The sequence below is a fragment of the Microtus oregoni genome, unplaced genomic scaffold, assembly GCF_018167655.1.
Source record: "Microtus oregoni isolate MIOR12 unplaced genomic scaffold, Mior012 000040F_ref0000088, whole genome shotgun sequence".
Classification (NCBI taxonomy): domain Eukaryota; kingdom Metazoa; phylum Chordata; class Mammalia; order Rodentia; family Cricetidae; genus Microtus; species Microtus oregoni.
In genome coordinates, this window is record NW_024543207.1 from 5528784 (window position 1) to 5553705 (window position 24922).

Here is a 24922-nt window from a genome sequence, read left to right on the forward strand (position 1 = left end):
CTTTGGACAGGGAGTTTCTAATGAAATCTAACTTATTCATCTTACCATGATTTCCAGATTCTAGTCCATATGTTTGCAGTTTGGTTGTGTATTAGATGAGGTAGTAAATACTTATGTTTCATCAGCCATATACAGTCTGTGCTCAGATCTCGTATTATGCCATAAAAGAAGAATAGAAAAACACACCAATAGAACCTTTTGGTTATATTCAAATGAAAACATGTGAATGCAATTATGCTTGAGAATATATTTTGCCCAAAGCTAAATGTAGTGAAGAGCTATTCTAGAAAAATGAAAGCATTATAACACACACGCACACACGACTCTTATTACCTTGTGCATATATTGATACATATTGACTTGATAATTATTTTTGTTTTATATTTTATTATTTTATAAGTCAATTCTATGAGCACATGCTAATATTCTCTAAAATTATCATGATAAACCTAAAATATTTACAAATTAGGTAAATAAAATTATGACAAATAATAAAAATATCCACAAAGAAATTGATTTTAAGTATATTATTGATATTTTTCTGTTTATAATTATCAAGAAGATATGCAAAAGGTTAAAAGTATATAGCACAAAAATTTGATAAGACAAATTCTCTTAAAAAACACAACAATGTTATTTGGCACTATTTTTCTAAATTTCAAAGTTTCTTTTTTTAGTTCATTATTAATTTCCACAAATAGCCAATTAAAGTAATTAGGAAAATAGAGATAAAATTCACTGAAAGAGTTGAAGGCCTTAAAATAGCACACATCTGATGCCATAAAGTTTGGTTACAGGTCATATGTTTAGATTTAAAATATATAAGACTGAAACTTTCAGAAAATTGTGGTTTATATATAATTTTAAAATTCTCAACTAAATAAAAGGAATCTTATTCACAAACTTTTATATAATAATTTTGCTTGGCATCTTACTTGGATCCATTACATAAATTTCAACAATTTATGATATAGTTCTTATTTTGTATAACTTTCCCAATTTTCTCATGTCAGTCCAGTTGTATTTGAGTATGTTTAAAAATGATGTATGATGCAATTATACTGAAATTCGTTAAAAGTAAATATTGATATTTATATCTAGCTATCTGTTGCAAATATGTTTATAAAAAGAATATAAATTCTTGTAAGCTGATAGCATTTATTGATCAATTTATGTTTATTTTGATAAATCTTTTGGTGTTTCATGCAGCAGAGGCAATTCTAATATTTTATGTGTGTATTCCCAAAATCATATACAAGCTTTGTCAACTTGTAAACTTGTAAATATTATTTTTCTTTTAACAGTTTTGTACTTTGAAGTCAATTTGTACCTAGAAGGACTAACTTTTATGGTTTCACTTTGTAGTTTTATTTTATTTCTTCAGGACCTAGGACAACTACTAAATTATATATGGCATGAAATAAAATTTTATTAGAGGAATCAATGACCAACTATGTCAAAAGCATTATAATAACTGCTATATATAAAAAATTCATTGTATCATATCCAAACTAATATTGCCTAGAACGTATTTCTGATACTCTATAAATCAGAAAATTATCTAGTCACTTTCACGAGCAAAACAACACAATTAGAAGCAGCACAGTTTAATAAGGAGATTAAAATGCTTTAAAGAACACTTTTCATTTTTAAAGACAATAATCCTTAAGAGAAAATTATAAAAATGTATAAAAGATACCACTAAACTTACTATAAAATCCCAATTCTTTATTATTTACTGGATTAACTTTTATAGAGGATGAAAAAGAGGCATTTTTCTCTTCCTTTTTATTTTTCCACAGATCTTTTTTAAAACATAAAGCAAAGATAAAGCTCATCACAATTCTGCAATCTCTCAGTGTATCTTGTTTCTACAAAATGCACACTAGACTGAAGACTACATAGCAAAAAGTCTTTAAGAACATTTGGTTGGGAAGAAAAGCAAAAGCAGATCTGAGGGAAGATGGTGCATAGCCGACCGCTAGAGAAGTCCTTGCCTTTTCAGATCGTCCTGTTTTCTTTTTCATATTATTTCCACTGGAGTCCTCATTCTCTTTGTTGGTGTTGGGCTGGCCATCGTTCCGAAGCCTTCTACAGTGTTAGCTTGGCCCACAAAGAGACAGCTTCTTCAATCTATGTTACTTTTGCAAAGTGGGCAGTGTTTGGCGTGCCCAAACACTTCATGCCAAGAGCATAACACTATTCAGCAAAATGCTGCTGGAAGGTTTCAGTCCATGGTAAGTGTAGTTTCCACAAATCTCACAGCAGTAGTTGATATTTAGGCTACAAGGTTTATACAGCTTGTAGAGGGTGGGTTTGCCATCCCAGCCCGGGGGCAGGATTTTGGGATTGTAAGTAAACTCATTCTCTGTGCCTGCACTTTCGGTCTCATCTGCTTCTCCTTCTCTTCTCGCTTTTCTCCTTTCCTGGCTTGCTTGCACTGTTACATTTTCATGAGTGAACTGTTGCTGCCCCCAAGAATCTCCACTTGTTCATAAATCGAGCTTCCAGGAAAGCAGTATCTTTCTTCATCTCATTGTGTCTCTTCATACCCTTTGATTTGGAATTTAAGTAAATAGAGACTTGTTGAGTGACTCCAAAACTTTCCTTTGGTGTCCTATAGCCTCTCTGAACTCGCTCTTCTAGGGCCCAGCCACATTTCAGGCCTAAAACAAACGGTGCCGATTTTATCCTCTTCAGACCCAGGGCCACTTAACTCCTTCTAGGAGGAGAATGCACAGAGGTCAAGATGGGCTTCAGCATGGGTCAGGGCACGACTTGTTTCTTTCGACCGTTCAGGAAAGCTACCATTTTCCCCTTCTCAAAGTCGGTCTGAATCTTCCCCAGGAGCTCCTACAGACTCTAAAGGGGCTTCACACTGTGTAATCCTGGAGGCATTCCAACAATGTTTCCAGGTATCTCTATACTCTGCATTCTTTCTTTAGCATTGTCAAATAGTTGGTCAAGGAAACACAAATATATGATATAATCCAGCTTCTCAGAAGCATTCAGGCTAATGTATGTAAGGTCATGGAGATCAAGGTAGCTCTCATATCCTTTTTTGTCTGTGACCTCCAAGTGCTTCTTCCTTTGGATTATCTCAGGTCTTCAGGAGCTCTTCCACTTCTGCCCATCTTTGCACACAGAACTTATTTGGCTGTTTCTGATGAAATGCCTTTATCTGCTTGAGTACATTATATAATTCCGCAAACTCAATGGGTCCTGAAATAGCACGGAGTTCTTCCTTTTGCGGTACATCTTTATCATCATACAAATCCCTCAGGTTCCCACTGACCTCCGAGTATCTATCCTGCACGCCCGAATGCTATGGTTGGGACTGATTTGGTCCCAAAGTGCGGGCTTCTTTGTGAGCACCTCTTTGGCCATGGCATCCATGAGCCGTTCCTATTCTTCACGAGTGAGCTGTTGCTGCTCCAGAATTGTTTCCATTTCATGTTATCTATGGGGCTTCAATGTAAGTGTTTATGGAAATAGAAAATGACACAGTCTCAAAGGAAGACTGAAAAGCTGATTCTCAAAAACTTCACAGTCTCTTCTCACACAATCCAGTAATCACACACCTGTGTATTATCCAAAAGAATCGATAGCATATGTCCATACTTGCCCTTTATAGGAATGTTTATAACACTCATGAAGATGTTTTTCAATAATCAAGTGTGAAATTGGACCATAGCACAAGTATAGACCAAATCAATATTCAGCAATAAAAATATATGAACTATCATACCACAAAACAGAAAAATAATGAATTCATAGTATTAAGCGAAAGAAAAGTAGCCTGGAAAACTGAAAAATTCTGTTCTTTCCAGTTTATGGCTTTCAGGATAAGGTAAAATAATAGACACAGAAAAAATAAAAAATGAAAAGCACTGGTTTTCAGACTTTTGGGTACAGAGTGGAGGAATAAATAGGCACAACACAGAAAAGCTTTGCTAGAGTTAAATGTTTGCATGAGCTTTGATTGATGAGTAAAGGACACTGTTCACTAAGGCAAAGCCATGAAGCATGAAGTGAATATAGATAAAAGCTGGGATTCAGCTAATAATAGGGTATCATTAATGCTTCCTTACTCGCTACAAATGAAGGGATCCACCGTAATACCTGAAGTTAGAACAAAGTGAGAGCAATGGGAAAATTGCATAGAGGAGTCCTCAGTCATTTTCCTACATATTTAAATAGTTTATGACATAAAAATGAATATTCAAGAGAAATTTAGACAGATTAAACATATATTTTCCCTATGGCTAAATATTAAAATGATTATTTTCATTTGAAAAGTATTTATTTCCATAAAAGAGAATTGTGACTATATTTCTATTATAAAGTAAACGATTAGGCTTTTATATTAGTCAGTTTGTCTTCTGGAATAATTATTATACTTCCTTTTTGTATATATTATTTTCCTTATACAAAAGTCTGAAATATGAGCCGGGCGGTGGTGGCGCATGCCTTTAATCCCAGCACTCGGGAGGCAGAGGCAGGCGGATCTCTGTGAGTTCGAGACCAGCCTGGTCTACAAGAGCTAGTTCCAGGACAGGCTCCAAAACCACAGAGAAACCCTGTCTCGAAAACCCCCCCCAAAAAAAGTCTGAAATATGTAGTTTTTGAAATTAAGCATAAATAAGTAGATACTGAGAGACATTTCCAGAGAATAATACATTACACCACTAGAGAAGTATATATAAAACAAAGCACTCTTTTTTTAGTTCAAGTATATAAAATATGACCTCAATGAACTGTGGAAGCTCAAGAGTGTATGGGCTACTTCAGAGCTTCTAGGTGAAATGGACTCTGCCTCCAGTATATCAATATCACAAATTGCAAAGGTGAGGTTTTTCTATTACTAGCTCAATTGAATACAATGATCTACAACATATAATGAACATCTCAATCTAACCTGTTACCTCTAAATATTTCAGCAAAAATACTTAATGCATGAGTCATAATAATCGTCCAGCTAATTTCTCCTTTGTAAGAAAAATTACCATAAAGAATATAAAGTAAAAATTCAAGTGTAAAATAAATTTGAATATAATTACTCAAAGCCAAAAAAGTAAATATTATTTTTTTCTTATTTGCCCATGATTAAATAACAGATATTAAGGCATAGAAAGATAATTAACCACATTAAGTACATTTCAGTGTTTTCATATATGTATATTAGATATTATATATTAGATAGCATATTATTTGGTTACATAATATATTTTAGAGAATATAGAAAAATACATATATTAGAGAAAGCCATTTTCTTCAATCCAGAGTCACAATATTAACAGTTGTTTTATGATATCACATGATAATATTTTATTTAGTCTTTACATAAAGAAGTGAATCATAATAGAAATGTAATCATCTATGGCAACTATGGGGAATTGGGTTATTTAATAGCCACTAGTTACTTTATACTATGCTGAATTATTTTGTTGATGCATCTTTCTATGATTCCAAATTCTGACTTGAAACTTGTATTGGCTAAAGATTTCTTTATTGCAGTTACTAGAGCTACCATTCCCTAATTCATTTTCCAAAGCATAGAAAAAAGAATAGGCTCAAGCTAGTCTCAGATATCAAATTAAGTGGGAGGTCACTGATCTGTGATGGTCTCTACACTGACCTCCTTTGTTATGAACAATAGCCTTACCTATTGGTGAACAAGTTGAAATACAATGTAGGAATATGATTGTGCTTGAAGTGTCATATTTGATCCCATCACAATCTTCAGAATATAACATTGAGGAAAATAATCATGCCATGACCAAATAAGGAAAAATCAACACATTATTTCCAAATGAGGAAAACATACCATCATATCATGTTTAAATAAGCTAAATAAACCATCACACCAAGTCTAAATAAGGCAAATATCCAGCTGTAGCCAATGAGATGCTTTTTCTTCTTTGTTTCCATATTAAGTATCTAAAATGTCATTGCATTAGTTGCCATGAGGAGCTTTTTCAAATCGTTTTGGCTCTAAGTTTTGCCCAAGACAAAAACTCTTCTTTCTTCAAATGAACTGAGTTAAATTTAGTTGTGTAATGTTTTTCTTTCAACACATCAAAGTGGAATGTCTTCAGCAGACTCTCATCTAACCACAGATGTTGGAATAAACCCACATAGATTTTTAAAAAGCTGTTCCATGTTGAGATCACTAAGGCAATGCAAAGCCTTGTGAGCAAAGCCATTATTGAATGTGGCACTTTCAGAGCTTAGCACATAGATTTTGATACTGCATCTTTGTTTCAGGAATCTCATTTAGTGACCATTAAAAAGGCATTTCTATACATTTCAGAGAAATTAATCAATTATTAAGACTTTGCCAATACAATTACGATGAACCTAACAAAACATTGCTTAATGAATTCCACTCACTTTAGATCAGATATATTCAGGGCATTCAGTGCATATAGTATCTAAACACATCGGATAATTTAATGTTTCATTGACAGAGAAATATGTATCTATTTAAACCACAAGAGAAGGGGGTGACCACTGGGTTTTTGAGCAGTCTCCTATTAGTATAGGGGTGAGAAATTAGGTCTTAATGCTTTTGTTTCTTTGTTTTTTCTCTTCTTTTTGCGGGGGGGGGAGGGGGTGGTATAAAGGCATTAGGGTATAGCTGAGAGAAAGAAAACAAGTGTGATTGGTGTACATTGTATGAAATTCTCAATAATTGTTAAAAATATTAAGTTAGTAAAAATTTACATGGAAAAAATGAAAGAAAAGCACAATAATTGATTATTAAATGATTGAACAGAAAAATGTAGCAAAAATTATAATTTGATCGCAAGGGGTGCATCCACCACGGAGACAGTGGGACTGATCTAATGGGAGCTCACCAAGGCCGGCTGGACTGGGTCTGAACAAGCATGTGATCAAACTTGACTCTCTGAATGTGGTTAACAATAAGGTGGACTGAGAAGTCAATGATAATGACACTGGATTTTGATTCTACTGCAAGTACTGGTTTTTTGGGAGCCTAGTCTGTTCGGATGCACACCTTTCTAGACCTGGATGGAGGGGGGCCTTAGACTTCCCACAAGGCAGGGCACCCTGACTTCTCTTAGGACTGGAGGGCAAGGTAGAGGGGGAGTGGGGGAAGTGGGAGTGGGAGGAGGGGAAGTGGGGGGAGGGGGAGTGGGGGGAGTGGGAAGGAAAAAGGAGGATGGGAGGAGGCAGAAATGTTAAATAAATAAATTTTAAAAAATAAAATGAAGTAAAAAAAATAACAATAAATTCGGTCAAATAAAGCAACTTGTATAATATGTGCTGTGAACTGTACTGACTGCCCACAACTTCTGAATGGTGAAATCTAATAGCCAGTAATGACTCTATTGGAAACGAGGACCAAAGAGAGGAAATAGGGTAGAAGACATTTTAGAAGAAATAAAAACACAAGCTGTCTCCCATATACAGAGACATAATGGAAAGAGAGCTAGGCAGAGCTCAGAAACACAGACAGGTAAGAAATGGAAACAAAGAGAGACAATGAAAATAGTAAAATTCTGGCTTTTGCCTCACTCTTATGATATGAGACAAATGTCTTGGTGGCCTTTTCCCCTATCTATGAGCTTTTTACTTACTGTCATGACCAGACTTATCACTTAGGTTCAAGCCTGCCCATGACGATATTAGCTGATATGATCATATCAGCTTCCTTTTTTTAAAAAAAAAAAAATTCCACTTGAACAATCTAAAATTAGTACAGAGGAAACCTATGCTATACCACCATAAGTCCATTTCTACCTAAAGCTATAGGTATAATAATTCCCCTTTGTTTAATCTCGCCAACATAAAGCAGGTAAAAGGGACTAGGTCTATTTCACCAGAACACTTTAAACTCGCCTCTTCTATGAGCCTTCCATAACAAGAACAGTTTTTAGTTTCTAGAGCATTCTCTCTGCTCTGCAGCATGTCTTTCTTTCCATTTGTTAGGTTGTCTGCTTGCTTCTTTGTAATAATGGTTTTACCAGTTGCTGAATTCTGTCTTAGATTTATCTACCAATGAATTATTTAATTTACTGACAGTATTAACACAACCCATACCTCTACATGGTAACAGAAACATAGGAAAGGTTTTGGCTGGACAGTAATAAAGCTTCTAACAGGAAGTACACTCTATATCTTGATATTATCTTTCCCAGTCCTCAGTACTTCGATGAATTATTTATATTGTTTTTATATAATCTACAGTGTCTGTGATATTTTCTAATAAGCATACTTGTAAACTCTACAGATAAAATACAAATGTACACTTGGAAATGCATAAATATTTTATTTATATTAAAATTTCTTTTCAAAGTTATTGATTTTGCAATTAGAAAATTGGTTTCTCCTTCAGACAGTAAATGAATGGAAAGTTTACTCATGACATACCATCGCTTATCTTACTATTCATTTTTAAATGTTACTGTCTTACTTACTGTTCTATTGCTGAGAAGAGACATGTTGGCAAATACTGCACTTATAAAAGAAATATTTAATTGGAAATTTTCTTGCAGTTTCAAAAGGTTAATCCACTATTATCATGGTGAGGGCATGGCAGGAACATGGTAGGGAAATGGTGGTACTCATAATGCTAGAACAGTAACTGAAAGCTATCTCTTCATCTACAGACAGAGAGGGAGAATCTAGTCTGGAACTCAAAGCCCATGCTCAATGACATTCTTGCACCAATAAGATCGCACCTGCTTCAAAAATGCCACAACTAATGCCTTAATATACTTCAACTCCTTGGGGACTAAGTATTCACATATATGAGACTATGTGGGCCATTATTTAAATCACCACATTCTACTCCCTAGGCATACAGTCATGTCAAAATATAAAACTTCATTCAGTACAACTTCAAAGTCTCCAAAGTCTATCACAGTCTTAGCACTGTATAAAAGTCCAAAGCTCATAGTCTCTTCTGAGAATAGGCAATCTCTTAACTGTAATGACGTGTAAAATCAGGATCAAAGGGCAAATCCCATACTTCCAACACATAAAGACACAGGATATGCGTTAGCTTTCTAAAGTAGACACAAGGGAGCAGAGTGAGAAAATATTGTAACAAAGTAAAACCTCAAGCCAGCAGGGTAAACTCCAAATTCTGCATCTCCATGTCTGATGGAAAAGGGCTCTTGAGATCTAAAATTCATGCAGCTTTGTTAACTGTAACATCCTTCTCTCTTGAGCTGCTTTCGCACCTTCTCTTCAATTTTCCCTGGCAGGTATCGCCGGACTGTGGCATTTTCAACATCTTAGATTCTCAAATATAATCTAGGCTCACCAAAACTTCAATGTTTTCTCTGAGGCTCAGTTCAGGAAAACACCTGGTACACATTTAGTTTCTGCAGCTTTCCTTAGCCATGGAAGGAGATTCCACATCTTTCTCATATCCTTGACCCTTAAGTCATAACCTTTTGGCTGTAGCAGGCAAAATCTGCTGCTTGATATAGTAGAAATGCATCCCCAAAGAATTACATTTGCATCAGCTTTCTCTTGTTTATAGCATCCTTCACTGCCTGATTGTTCTTTAATCCCTGTTTACAAGTGAAAGCTTGGCTTGGTGGGGTCTTGCCCTGAACTCATCATTCCCTTATAGTCTATCTAATATCAGGTATGTTTATAATATTTTTATCTCTATCTCCTTGAAAACAGGACTTAGCAACAATGAAACATTTTCTGGTGCTCCTTTTCTTCTCTAATTACATATTTTGCATCTTTGTTTGTTCCCCTTGATCCAGTTCACTGTAGATCTACATAAGAGTGCAACTAATAACAGGTTATGTTAAACTCTCCTCTGCAAATGCCACTAAACTTTCCAGTTTAGTCTTTGGAAATTTTTAAAATGGGAGTGGGGTGCAGAAAAAAAAAGCAATATTCTTTGCCTAAATGTTAAAAATGGTCTCTAGTCTACTTACTAATGTTTCACCCTCTGAAATCTCATAGCCTGTGCTGTCACAGTTCACATTGCCCTCAGCATCACTGTGCATCATCCTACATGAACAGCACAGTAAACATGGCTTAATTTTCTAATCTATAGTTCAAAAAATCTGCATTGCACTACCAAGTAGCATGATAAGGAATGTCACAGCAGTACTCAATACCCAGGTCCCAAGTCCTGGTAACAATTTTTGATGTGTGTGTGTGTGTGTGTGTGTGTGTGTGTGTGTGTGTTTGTGTGTGTATATTTGTGTGTATGTACACATACACGTATATACATATATACAGTTCTTTTGCTGTGAAGGGACACCATCACCAAAGCAACACATAATGAAATCAATTAACCGAGGACTTGCTTATAGTTTCAATGGCTTAATTCTTTATCGTTATGGTGGGGGCAGGGAAAGACCAAGTTGGCACTCATGGCACTGGAGTAGTTAAGATTTACATCCTCAGGTGGGGAGACAGAGAGAGAGATGGGGGCAGGGGGAGAGAAGGAGAAAGAGACTGAACTGGCTACATGGGCTTTAGAAACCTCAGAAACCTATTCCCAATGACAAGCTTCCTCTAAAAGTGTCACTCCTCTTCCAACAAGTCACATAGCCTATCCTTGTCATTCTTTCTCAGATCAACACATTTATAATGCTGTTGAGTTTGACAGCAGAAAACATATAAAAACACATTTTTATTAGTGTACCTAAGGGTATGTTATCATTTTAAATGTGAACTCATATCTACTTTTATTTTACTCCTTGTAATTGCTCAAAAGAAAAATACATTGTATCACTAAAAACTTATTTTACATAAACTATTCTTTGTTTAAGCTTTTAATTATTTGAAATATTTTGAACTTTTCAGTTAAGAAAAGTCAGAAAAACAACATCTTCACTCTCTCTTCATGCAGAGGTTGTGGCAAGCACTCCAGTTGTTACATGGTCTCTAGAAAGTTACCTGGAGAAACTACATTTTCTAGGTTCTCTATCTGTACACATCCCATAGGTGAGGTTTTCACAACTGTGAGATGTTACCTACTTACAAGTGAAAATTTGCCATGGCAAATACATAAACAAATAACAAATATATATTATGTTTTGAAGCTAAACTCCAGAGGGATTCTGTCTTTCGTAAATTAATAATATCCTTGTTTTTCTTTTACTCAGATAGTAAGGTGTATGAGGAATCTCAGGTTTTTAGTTGAGGAAAATTTTAAACAGTATTACGATGGCTATATTTCAGTTGTGGCCAGATAAATCTAGCAAAATTCTCCTGTTGGGAGTCCTGGCTTTCAGCTGTTCTTCTCTGCTAGAGCCTTCTGATTGGAGTTACTGAAAGTTGTGCCTTGATTTTTACCGCTGAGTAGTACTCTAATGTGTAGATATTCCATACTTTCTTCATCCATTCTTCCATTGAAGGGCATCTAGGTTGTATCCAGGTTCTGGCTATTACAAATAATACTGCTATGAACATAGTTGAACAAATGCTTTTGTCATATGATAGGGCATCTCTTGCGTATATTCCCAAGAGTGGTATTGCTGGGTCCAGGGTTAGGTTGATCCCGAATTTCCTAAGAAACCGAAACACTGACTTCCATAGTGGTTGCACAAGATTGCATTCCCACCAGCAATGGATGAGGGTACCCCTTCCTCCACAACCTCTCCAGCAAAGGTTATCGTTGGTGTTTTTGACTTTAGCCATTCTCACAGGTGTAAGATGATATCTCAAAGTTGTTTTGATTCGAATTTTGCATGCAAATGGATGGAAATAGAAAACACTATCCTGAGTGAGGTATCCCAGACCCAAAAAGATGAACATGGGATGTACTCACTCATAATTGGTTTCTAGCCATAAGTAAGGGTCACGGAGTCTACAATAGGTGAATCTAAAGAAGCTAAGTAAGAAGGGGAACCCAAGGAAAAACATATAGTTATCCTCTTCGCTAAGGGAAGTAGACAAAATTGCCGGGGAGAAAATTGGGATCTTGGGGTGGGGTGGGTTGGGGGTAAGGGGAGATGGGGAGAGAAAAGATAGAAGGGAAGGAGGTCGGGCCTTGGGAAAGCAGGAGGTTTGGGATAAAGGAAGGTTGGACAGGGGAGCACGGAACCACAATTCTTAGTTAAGGGAACCACTTTAGGGTTGGCAAGAGACCTGACCCTAGAGGGGCTCCCAGGTGCCCAAGCTGAGGTCCCCAGTTAGTTCCTTGGGCAGTTGAGAATAGGGAACCTGAAATGACCCTATCCTTGAGCAATACTGACGAATATCTTGCATATCATCATAGAAACTTCATCTGGTGATGGATGGAGATAGAGATAGAGACCCACACTGGAGCACTGGACTGAGCTCCCAAAGTCCCAATGAGGAGCAGAAGGAGGGAGAACATGAGCAAAGAAGTCGGGACCACGAGGGATGCACCCACCCACTGAGACAGTGGAGCTGATCTATTGAGAGCTCACCAAGACCAGCTGGACTGTGACTGAAAAAGCATGGGATAAAACTGGACTCTCTGAACAATGAGGGCTGATGAGACGCAAAGGACAATGGCACGGGGGTTTGATCCTACGTAATGTGATGGCTTTGTGGGAGCCCAGCCAGTTTGGATGTTCACCTTCCTAGATATGGACGGAGGGGGGAGGTCCTAGGTCTTACCACAGGGCAGAAAACCTGACTGCTCTTTGGACTGGAGAGGGAGGGGGAAAGGAATTTGGGGGAGGGGGAGAATGGGGGAGGAGGGGGCGTATGGGGGGAGGAGGGGGAGGGAAATGGGAGGTTGGGAGGAGGTGGAAACTTGTTTTTTTTTTTTCTCCTTTTCTCAATAAAAAAAAAAAGTTGTGCCTTGAGGATCAGAGGATGGGGTTTTCACCTGTTGGCCCACTTGACTGCTGGGTATTTAAGCCTCCATAATGCTATGAAATAAAGGGCTTTTTACCAGTGATTAAACGTCTGTGTGTCTGTCTGTCTCTGTGTATTTCAACCTCCAGCCCCTAGCCCGAAGCTCGTGAACTATATTGTAGCCCATAGAGCACAGACGGCGGGGGAGGGTGTGTGTGTGTGAGTGCTCGGCATTCTCCTTTGAATCATAATGAAATAAATTCGTTTTACGTCAAATTCCTTTTTGACGCCATATATGTAACCCTAGACTGGTCCCACATTACAAAAACTCTGCTCATATTATCTCTGATAAATAAATATCTTTGGATTCTTTAGTTTTCATCCAATGACCTACATGTACACTAATTCTTCAAGGGTCTTGTAATCAATTCTTATTTTCAACTGAGCCAGCAAGGATCTTATAACAAACTTCTTTAGAATTCCCATGAATCAGCTTCCTGGAGAGGTGGATCAGTGGATAAAGGCATGCAATTATCTCACTGTGGAACAATACTTCATTTCTAGCATCTATGCCAGATGGGTCACAACTACTTCTAACTCCAGCTGTAGTAAAATCTGATCCCTCTGGCAAGAAATTGTAACCACTTACACACATGCACGCACACACACACACACACACACACACACACACACGCACCTACATGCACAATCTAAGCTCATTTTTAAAAATAAAATAAATGTCTATTTAATTATCCAAATATTCTACTGGCAATGTTGTTCTGCTTGTGTCTTTGTGTATTTTCTCTCAAAACTATCAAGAAAATAAATTAAGGCAATTTTGAAACTTTTATTTCCAACACTTTCTATCTAATTAAAAAAAAACCCTGCAAGTCTGATTGTTTAACATCTTAAGGTGAGTTATTTATTCCACCAAACTCCAAAGGAAGTATAGTCGTAAGTTATTATTCTTTTATCTAACTTTCTTTGTTTAAAAGAACATTCCAACCAGGAAAAGTACCTACTATTTTTAATTAAGATTGTGTATGTACTCAACAAGGTATATATGTATGCAAAAATAATTAATGCAAAAAAGAGGCCATGAATTAGAATTTGAACAGGGAGACGTATATAGGAGTTTATGGAGAGGGGAAAATGAAAGGATTAATTTATAATTAAATTATAATCTAAAATAAACAAGGACAACAACCAAAGGTTCTTTTTTAAAAAAATTAACCACACTTTCACCATCTTATAGCACTGTTTCAATTAATCTAACATCCCTAACATCTGTTTGCAATCATATTTCTCCTGTTCCTGCTCCTATATGCTTTATGTTGAATTGCATTTTGGAGAAAAATTTTTATTTTCCTGATCATATTGTTTTTACATAGATAATTATTCAAAGCAGAATATAAGTATAAAAAGAATCAGGTGTGTTTATAGAAATAAACTTTCAGTTATGTTTAATGGACAATGCTTAAGAAACTCTTGAACCTCCTACTGGGAGGATTTACTTTCAGTCTTTTGAGAATATCATATTGTGGACTCTAATATTGATTATCAGCATAGAACTCACTTAATATTCATAACTGTTTTATTAACAAACTTGATCCCATGCTATATCTACACAAGAAAATTCTGTGACATTTTATCTTGTCAGTTTGTTTGAACTTGGGGAGAGTATTACTGAAATTTGCAAATATCTAAACTCATTAAATTAAAATCAAACTTGTACATAATTTTGCATGATATTTATGAATGCATAATACTATTTGGACTAGGAATATATATGTATATATACATATATGTGCATTCTTATATTTGTGTATATATTTGTATATATATGTAGGATGCATATCTTCATTTATATATGTATTTATATACAAAATTTTAATTTCAGTCGTGATAGGAACACCTAGCAATTATTTTACATTTACATATAGGAAATACAATTCATCATAGCTAAAAAGGAAGTATTGTTCTCTTTGACCTTGGATGCTAACCTAGCTGATTGACTTGTGTTTTTGTGAAGATTGACAGGGCAAGAATATAAAGGCTTTATAATTAATAACTTTCTGCTGCTGCTGAGTATCAACAGCTTTATTTTAAATTATACTAGCACACTTCATCATTCAATCATAGACACAGAATGAATACTAACATGCTAAATCAAAGAGCGTTTTTCCACATGAGTAAATATATAATCTTGTTCTTGATACCTAAGTACATTTAAATAGTATGCTTTGGATCTAGGGTAAAATTAAAATTCCAATTTTATACATTTATTTTCCATTTTATTTATTTGTTTTCTCTTGACCAGATATTTCAGTGTCACTCTGAATGTAACATAGGCAGATTAAATAAATAGACTGCAGACAGATTTAGACAAAGGGAGACATAAAATCAAACTTAAACTCACATTTGGTCAAACTTTGCACGAGTAATTCTTGTATCACTTTCCATTACAATATTGACACATTTGGGGACCCCTGTAGTTATCTTTAATTTCTTCAAGTAACACACTAACAAATATCTAAAAATATAAGAAAGTGACTTTTTTATTATTATTTTTATTGAGCTCTACATTTTTCTCTGCTCTCCTTCCTATCTGTCGACTCCTCTTCAACCCTCTCTCCAGGTCCCCATGCACCCAATTTACTCAGAAGTTCTTGTCTTTTTCTATTTCACATGTAGATTAGATCCATGTATGTCTCTCTTAGGGTCCTCTTTGTTGTCTAGGTTCTCTGGGATCATGATATGTGGACTGGTTTTCTTTGCTTTATGTTTAAAAACCACTTATGAGTGAGTACGTGTGATAATTGTTTTTCTATATCTGGGTTACCTCATTCAAAATGATGTTTTCTAGCTCATCCATGTGACTGCATAATTCATATCATTATCTTTTTCTGCTTTGTAGTACTCGATTGTGTAAATGTACCACATTTTCCTTTTCCATTCTTCAGTCGAAAGACATTTAGGTTCTTTCCAGTTTCTGACTATGACAACCAATGCTGCTATGAACATAGATGAGCACATGTCTTTGTGGCACGGTTGAGCATCCTTTAGATATATACTCCAATTACTGGGTCTTGAGGAATGTTGTTTCCTAATTTTCTGAGAAATCACCACAATAACATCCAAAGGGGCTGTACCTGTTTGCAATCTGACCAGCAATACAGAAGTGTTCCCTTTTCCCCACAACCTCTCCTACATAAGTTGTTATTAGCATTTTTCATCTTTGCCATTCTTACAGTTGTAAGATGTAATCTCAGGGGATCACTTCCTACATATAACACCAGAAGCACAAACACTGAGAGAAAGAGTTAATAAATGGGACCTTTTGTAACTGAAAAGCTTCTGTAAAGAAAAGGACACGGTCAACAAGACAAAATGACAGCCTACAGAATGGAAAAAGATCTGCACTAACCCCATATAAAACAGAGGTGTGATCTCCAAAATATACAGAGAACTCAAGAAATTTGTCATCAAAAGGAAAATAATCCACAGACCTAAGCAGAGAACTCTCGACAGAGGAATCTAAAATGGCTAAAAGACACTTAAGAAAATGTTCAATATCCTTAGTCATCAGAGGAATGCAAATCAAAAGTGAGTTTTATGCAAAGACCATTCAAAAGAGAAAGATACCAGTCTAAAATGTCGTGGACATGCATGGGACTGTAGATGAACCACACTGAACAAAGGCAGAGAAATGGTGTTTTGCTTATTTTTCTGTTGTTGTAAAGAGAAACATTTAATAGGCAATTTATTGTTTAAAGCATTTACTTAGGGGGCTGTTTACATTTACAGATGATGAGCTTATTACCATTAGGCCAGGGCATATTGCAGCAGGCAAACAGAAATGCATGGTGCTGAGGCAGGAGCTAAGACTACATCCTGATCTGAAAGTAGGAGGAAGTGAAGAAGCCTGGGAATAGTGTGGGCTTTTAAAATATTTTGAAATGGGATTTAACTGTCCAGCTCTCATTTAAAAGCCTGGTGGGATTAGCCGTACACTTTCAATCTTGGCAGAGACAAAGGTTCTCTCTGCTTCGTACATGCTAGGCAGACTCACAAATAGTTGAGTTTAAGACTAATACCAACATCCTATATTAGTAAATAAAATGGCTAGAAACCAAGAGGAAAAAATTACAACCATATCTGGTCTCCAATGTACATTTACCTACTCAACTACAGACTAGCACATACATCAACATGCAAACTCCCATGAGAGCCTACATATTCAAACAAGAAAAAAAAATTAAATGATTTATTTTACATTAAATTTATTTTAGCTAAATATATATTTGCTAATATTAAAACAGATGAATTTTGTTCATTTTTATTTAAATATTTTGTTTTAATATGTATGTATATTTACTTTGGAATATGAGGGACACCACATATCTGAGAACAACTTGCAGGAAATGATTCTCTTCTTCTACAGCGTGAAACCTAGGGATTAAATTTATGTTATTGGGTTAAGAGTATTTACCTGGTGATGAATATGATAACACAATAATACAAAAATATTCTAAGGAAACACTCTTCTAAATAATTTAAATTTAAATGCATGTTTCTTTGGGGATGATTGAAGCACAAAGCTAATAAACATATGAATACTGAAACATGAATTATTGTTGTATATGTAATAGGTGCATTGATTGAAATGTGGCACTAGTTAAAATTATTTTAAATCTTACCTTTATCTCCATTTTCTATCTAGAGTATCATAGGCAAAATGATTACTTGTGAATGGATTAACAAAAAGAAGTACAAAAATCAGTTTAACAATTTCAATTTAACAAATATATATCAATTAGTAAAATTTAGAAATAATTGGCATACTCATTAACCCAGAACCACAATATTGAAAAGGTGTTCTCCTTTAATCACCTAATATATGAGCCTAATGAATATATTCATAAAATAATGTGATGGGTCCTCCTGGAGAAAATTGGCATAGAGTTAACATTGTCTATGATCAAAATGCTCTCTATACATGTGTGAAGTTTGCAAAAAATAATAAATTCAACAATGTAAATGAAATTAAAACACTTAAAAGACAAATTACAGTATATATGCCTTGTGTAGCTATAACGGTGAATTTTATGATCATATATATTTAGTATATAAAGTATATATAAACTTTAATGTAGGTGTATCCAATTTAAATGTGTATATCTATGAATATGTATTATATGTTTGTATTTATTTATACTTCATATTTTGATGTTTTATGACTAAGGATGGATAAATTGTTCAGTGATTAAGACTGGAATTCCTACTGCAAAGGGGACGAGTATGTTTTTCAAAATATACAAGGGGCTTCACCCAATGGCCTATAACTCCCATGGTTTTATATGATGTGGGAGTGTCATATATCAATCTGTTGATTTCATTGGTTAAGTAATAAACAAACTGCTTGGGCTCATAGCTTAGAACATAGGTGGGTGGAGTAAACAGAACAGAATGCTGGGAGGAAGAGAAAGTGAGGTAAGACTCCTCAGACAGAGATGCCATGCTCCGCTCTCCCAGGCAGACACGATTCAGCTCCGATCCAGGATGGACATAGGCTAGAATCTTGCCGGTAAGCGCACCTTGGGGTGCAACACAGATGATTAGAAATGGGTTGATTGGGTTGTGAGAATTAGCCTGTAAGGGCTAGAGGTAAAGGGCCAAGCAGTGTTTAAATGAGGGAGGCTGGGAGGAGGCGGAAATTTTTTTTCTCAATAAAAAACCAAAAATAAATAAATAAATAAATAAATAAATAAATGAATGAATACAGTTTGTGTGTTGTTATTTCAGGGTATAAGCTAGCCTTGCGGGTGGCCGGGTGCCAGGGACGCAGCCCGCCGCTCCTACTTCAACATTTATATTTAACATTTCTGGTCTTCACAGGCCCCTTATATACACACACACATATACACACATACACACACGTGCACAAACAAAAATAAGTATAACCTCTTATAGATAATTATATTGAATAAAATGGATAACAATGAATTAGTTCAGAAAGCAAAATTTTCAAATAATGAATTTTCTGAAGATTATCAAATACAAATGTTCAAAACACTCAAGTATACTTCAAAACTAAAGCAGCATAAGTGAGTTAGATGAGCCTATTAGAGAGAACTCAGTCAAATTAATGATAGTCAATCCTGAAAAATGAGATGGGATTAGTAATAGCTAAAATAATTTCACATTAGTTTCACCACAGTTCTAAATCTATTACTTAGTTTTAAATGAGAAGGCAAACAAACTAAACGTTAATGATTAAAAATGTTCAAGAATTATTTTAATTGTGCCATTATTTCAAATTAATTTCTTGGCTCTTTCCAACAAAAACGATTATGCAGTTCCACTGCATTTGATTTCATTGTGACCCATGTTTTTGTTTGTTTGTTTAGTAATATCATGTTATTTGATTTTATGGAAATAAATCTCTACCTCTCCAGGGTAATGAACAGAGGAAAATATGCATCTTTATTTGGAAGGGTCTAGAAACAGACAGTTAAGACATCATTTTTGTATTATTTAGGATAAATTTTAATATTTCAAATAGAAGAGCAAAGAGTGTGATTTTGAAACATAAAAGTTGTTTTTCTTTACTGGTACTTCTTGGGTCCTTTAACTGAAAGTACACATTCTGAATTAGACTACATATTCTGCATGAATTTCATTGCTGATCTTAGAGTTTTCCCAGAAGTTTAAGAGTCCATGAGACTTAGGTCACCTCTTACCCAGTCTGCAGGCCTAGGACAATCCACTTATGTTAGTGAAATAAACCAGGCATATCTAAACTAAGATACATATTCATGTCTCTTTTGGTACATAAATTTTTGCTACCCTGAAAAGGTCAAGATGTAAATTCCACTTAATATATATTTAAACATTTACAAAAATATTTCAATAAAAATAACTCCAGAAAATAGTTTCTAACCTAGTTTCAGAATATACAAGCTATTCATTCAGATGTTAATTACAATCAATTAAACTTTCATTTGTCAAAGCAAATTCTTTGTGAGATTACCCACCATGTTCAGTTTTTGTGTTAAATTAAAGGTTTCTGTTAATTGAAACCTCTTCATATGAAATTAATATTTGACTTTAGGAACAGTTTCAAAAATATCAATCAAGATTTTTTATCATCTCTATTACCCATTTTACTTTAATCCTGATTAATAATTTTATGATTTCTATGTTCCTTTTATAAAAGTCAATTTTAAGATTATTTATTGAAAGTTAGGCACAATTCAAAAGAAAAGCTCAGAATTTGATGCGTTCAAATGCATGTCGACTTAACTATTTATGATTATTATATTATATTCACTTATGTAAGACTATTTGAGATGCTATTTCACCCAAGGCAGTTCATGTAGCTCTTGTTTATCTTCTTTTAGTTTTAAACAGTGATAAAGCAACCAAACTGTTATTATTTTTGAGAAACTCAATCATGTGAGATATATATTTTTTTATGTTGTCTTTCACAGCCTCTATCATTATCCGTTTATCATTGATTCCTTTGCATTTTTTCCCAGCTCCTAACAACTACGATACACATTTGTATTCTGTCCATATCTTAATTCCAGTAAAGGTCAGCGTTCCCATAAAAGGAGTATAAATAGTGCATAAAAAGATGATCCAAGCCAGCACATCAAGAAAATAAAAGCATAAAAGTAAAGGTCACTTTCACAATTTTATTTTGAGGCACTGTGAAAAGTATATATAGTGTGAAATTCTGTCAAATTTCTCAGGAGGAGATGGTAACTTGAAGTTCCTTTTCCTTCTATTTCTTCATTTAGGCCAATGTAGAAAATAAAAAAGAATACAGTGTGTATATTATTATTATTATTATATTATTGATATCATTGTATTGGGTCTGTTTATTTATTTATTTATTTATTTTTTATTTTTTTGGTTTTTCGAGACAGGGCTTCTCTGTAGCTTTGGAGCCTGTCCTGGAACTAGCTCTTGTAGACCAGGCTGGCCTCGAACTCACCGAGATCCGCCTGCCTCTGTCTCCGAGTGCTGGGATTAAAGGCGTGCGCCACCACCGCCTGGCTGTTTATTTATTTGACTAAATATCAAAATCATTAATTATCACAGATATAATCAAGTTAAAATAATGACTTTTAATTGGAAAATGTTTGATGGCATTAATATTAAATAAATAATATATATTTAAAATACTGTATTTACTAAAATACTGGTTTAAATGAAACATTCATGTAAATCTTAGCATTTTAACTTTTATTGAGTATTTTGGGAAAACATTCACTTGCACTGGGAAGAGAATATTTTGATAGTTTTAATTATATTCATTTTCCTGTATCAAGATTCTCCATTTAGATTATTTTGATAGCATAGTTCAATTAAATTAAATGATTTCTTCATACATACATTATTTTCAGGCACAAAGGATGTATACATTGATGCTTCCATTTATTTATTTTTGGGTTGGTTTTGTTATGGCATCATAATTTAGCATGAGTGGTATGATGTTGAGTTGGCAGTATTTTAAGAAAGTCACACACTTGGAATTTTGGTGACCAAAATAAGCAAAATTATGAGCTTGATTTCAGTTTAATTAAACACAGAATCCACCTCCTTATTTGAGAATGTTAAATTTGTAGAAACAATTAAACTCAAAGTGACATAATAATATTTATTATTAGTGAAACAAATCAAGAATGAATTTTTACAATAATGTTGTTTTTATTTTTTTACTCTTTTAACTATTTTGGCTTTTGGGGACGTCCTGCTGCCTTACTCCAAACAAATTACCACAGAGTCTTATTCTTTCTTATAAATGACTGGCCTTTAGGTTGTTTCCAGGTTCTGGCTATTACAAACAATGCTGCTATGAACATAGTAGAGCATATACTTTTGTTGTATGATAAGGCATTGCTGGGTCCAGAGGTAGGTTGATCCCGAATTTCCTGAGAAACCGCCACACTGCTTTCCAAAGTGGTTGCACAAGTTTGCATTCCCACCAGCAATGGATGAGTGTACCCCTTTCTCCACAACCTCTCCAGCAAAGGTATTTTTTATTTTAGCCATTCTGACAGGTATAAGATGGTATCTTAAAATTGTCTTGATTTGCATTTCCCTGATCTCTAAGGAAGTTGAGTATGACCTTAAGTGTCTTTTGGCCATTTGATCTTCTTCTGTTGAGAATTCTCTGTTCAGCTAAATGCCCTTCAATGGAAGAATGAATGAAGAAAGTATGGAATATATACATATTAGAGTACTACTCAGCAGTAAAAAACAAGGACTTCTTGAATTTTGCGTGGAAATGGATGGAAATAGAAAACACTATCCTGAGTGAGGTAAGCCAGACCCAAAAAGAGGAACATGGGATGTACTCACTCATATTTGGTTTCTAGCCATAAACCAAGGACATTGAGCCTATAATTAGGGATCCTAGAGAAGCTAAATCAGGAGAACCCAAAGAAAAACATATAGGCATCCTCCTGAATATTAACCTTCATCAGGCGATGAAAGGAGACAGAGACAGAGACCCACATTGGAGCACAGGACATAAACCTCAAGGTCCAAATCAGGAACAGAAGGAGAGAGAGCACGAGCAAGGAACTCAGGACAGCGAGGGGTGCACCCACACAATGAGACAATGGGGATGTTCTACCGGGAACTCACCAAGGCCAGCTGGCCTGGGTCTGAAAAAGCCTGGGATAAAACCGGACTTGCTGAACATAGCAGACAATGAGGACTACTGAGAACTCAAGAACAGTGGCAATGTGTTTTTTATCCTATTGCATGTACTGGCTTTATGGGAGCCCAGGCAGTTTTGATGCTCACCTTACTAGACCTGGATGGAGGTGGGTGGTCCTTGGACTTCCCACAGGGCAGGGAACCCTGATTGCTCTTTGGGCTGATGAGGGAGGGGGACTTGATTCGGGGAGGGGGAGGGAAATGGAGGCGGTGGCTGGGAAGAGACAGAAATCTTTAATAAACAAATAAAAAAACAAAACAAAAACAAAACAAAACAAAACAAAAAACAAACAAACAAGCAAGCAAATAAATAAAAACATTAAAAAATAAAAATAAATGACTGGTCTTAGTTTGGGTTGTTTCTAGCCAGCTTTTTTTTTTTTTTAAATAATATTCCAGCTCCCTTTCCTTCTGGCTTTTTTCCTTTTCTTACTTTTGCATATCTTACTTGCATTCTTCCTCTGTGGCTGGCCCTGTGGCTGTATGCCTGGCCCCTAGAGTCCTCATACCCTTATTCCTTTGCTTCTTGATCTCTCCTCCCAGATTTCTCTCCTATTTCTTCTCTCTGCCTGTCAGCCCCATCTGTCCTTTTTCCTGCCATGCTATTGGCTGATTAGCTCTTTATTAGACAAGCACGTATTTGACAGGCAAAGAAACATAGCTTCACAGTTGAGTTATATAAATGCAACTTAAAAGAATATAACACATATTTGCATCATTAAAGCAAATGTTCCATAGCATAAACAAATGTTACACATCTTAAAATAATATTCCACAATACAGTAGCTTTGAATTTCTATGAGTAGTTTTAAGTTTAAATCTTGACAATCATACGAACCCTCCTCTTTTCTGTACCTCAGACATTTCTTCTACATTATTATAGGAATCACAAATCCTGACATAAGAAATCTATTTTAATAATATACCTTACTTGAAAGTTTTTCTGAGAAAATAGTAAAATGTAGATCATTCTGACCTGGAGGTTTAGGTAGAATAAGTCATGATACCACCATCACGTTCACTCTGAAAAATGCTTTTATAATACGCCACAGCTGAGTGGAATTTCAGCACAAAGGGAAGTTGATTACTTACGTTATGTTGACTCTCTAAACAGATGTTTCCTTTGTGACTAATCACATTTTAATAACACAGCGAGAAATGCAAAGCATAATATTTCAATATAAGACTATTATTTACAAGAACATTCAACCCAAATTATCCCCGTACTTACAGATTTTACCTTGTAATTCATTCATTTTCCAAATGTTTCCACAGTTACTAATCATCATTATCAACTTACTTAGCTATCTATTTACATTCAAATAAGTAATTAATTCAGCAGCTAATCATGATTAACATCAAGTCATTTATGAGAGAGTCATAGATTATTAGACATATTAAAGCAATTAGCGAGAACAAAACGGAAGGGACACAAATGTCCTAATAAAGAAAAATATAAATTAACTTGAATTCTTTATTCCACTATATATTGCATTTTAGGTATCCATTCAAAACTGAGGGTTTTAAAGAAACATTTCTATTATATTCTTTACTCTGGATATATTCTAAATTTTAAAATTAAATTTTTTAGCCATCAGAGTGATAAAACCCAAATCAAATATAAGAGGGAGGACCTTTATTCAGTCTTAAAGAAATGAATTTCTGTAGAAACTAATATACATTCTATTTTGAAATTATGATGCCAAGGAAACTAAGAAAGTTTGCTATGACTCACTATTAGCATAATCTAGAATAATTAAATCTACACAAGCTGTAAAATAAATGTTACCAACTGTTACAAAGTGGGAGTGTTAGTAAAATATTTTTCATTAATTACAATGATACAATTTAGGATACTAAATAATTTGCAAAAAGATGGTTTTGAAGTATTACTAACTACTCAGATGTATTCAAAACCACTTAGTAATTAATGACACTTAAGTGTCAACATTGGTTAAGTTTATATTGTGAATGCATTGTCTCAATCAAAAAAAATAATTAAACAAATTTCCTTTTCTAACAAACTTTGAGTGTGTTCTGTCCAGGAATCTATGGGTCATTTGGGTTAATGTCTTCCCGAGGATGAGATTTCACTATGGTAAGTATGTGCAGTTCGTCTTATAGGAAGCTATTCTAGAATGTTGGAGCTTGTGGTAGAAACAGGAATCTAAGTGTATTAAGTTGGTAAGCCTTCATGAGCACTTGAATTAGACCTGACCAATTAATGCCATATTTTTTTTTCAAAACTGAGTTTCATAGGGACCCTAGAAAGAAATGAAGAATTTTGCAGCATGTGTTAATAACACAAGAATGATAAGCCACAAAACAAAAATAAAAGATGGAGTAGTATGGAACTGAAGCTAGTTTCTTACAAAACCTTTATCCTGTAACATTTATCTGCTATATGATT

The 24922-nt window shown here is 34.9% G+C and overlaps 1 pseudogene; it reads right to left on the reverse strand.

The window, feature by feature from the left end:
* Positions 1-1981: 1981 nt before the first annotated feature.
* Positions 1982-3450, reverse strand: LOC121433565 (annotated as a pseudogene).
* Between the last annotated feature and the right edge of the window lie 21472 nt (positions 3451-24922).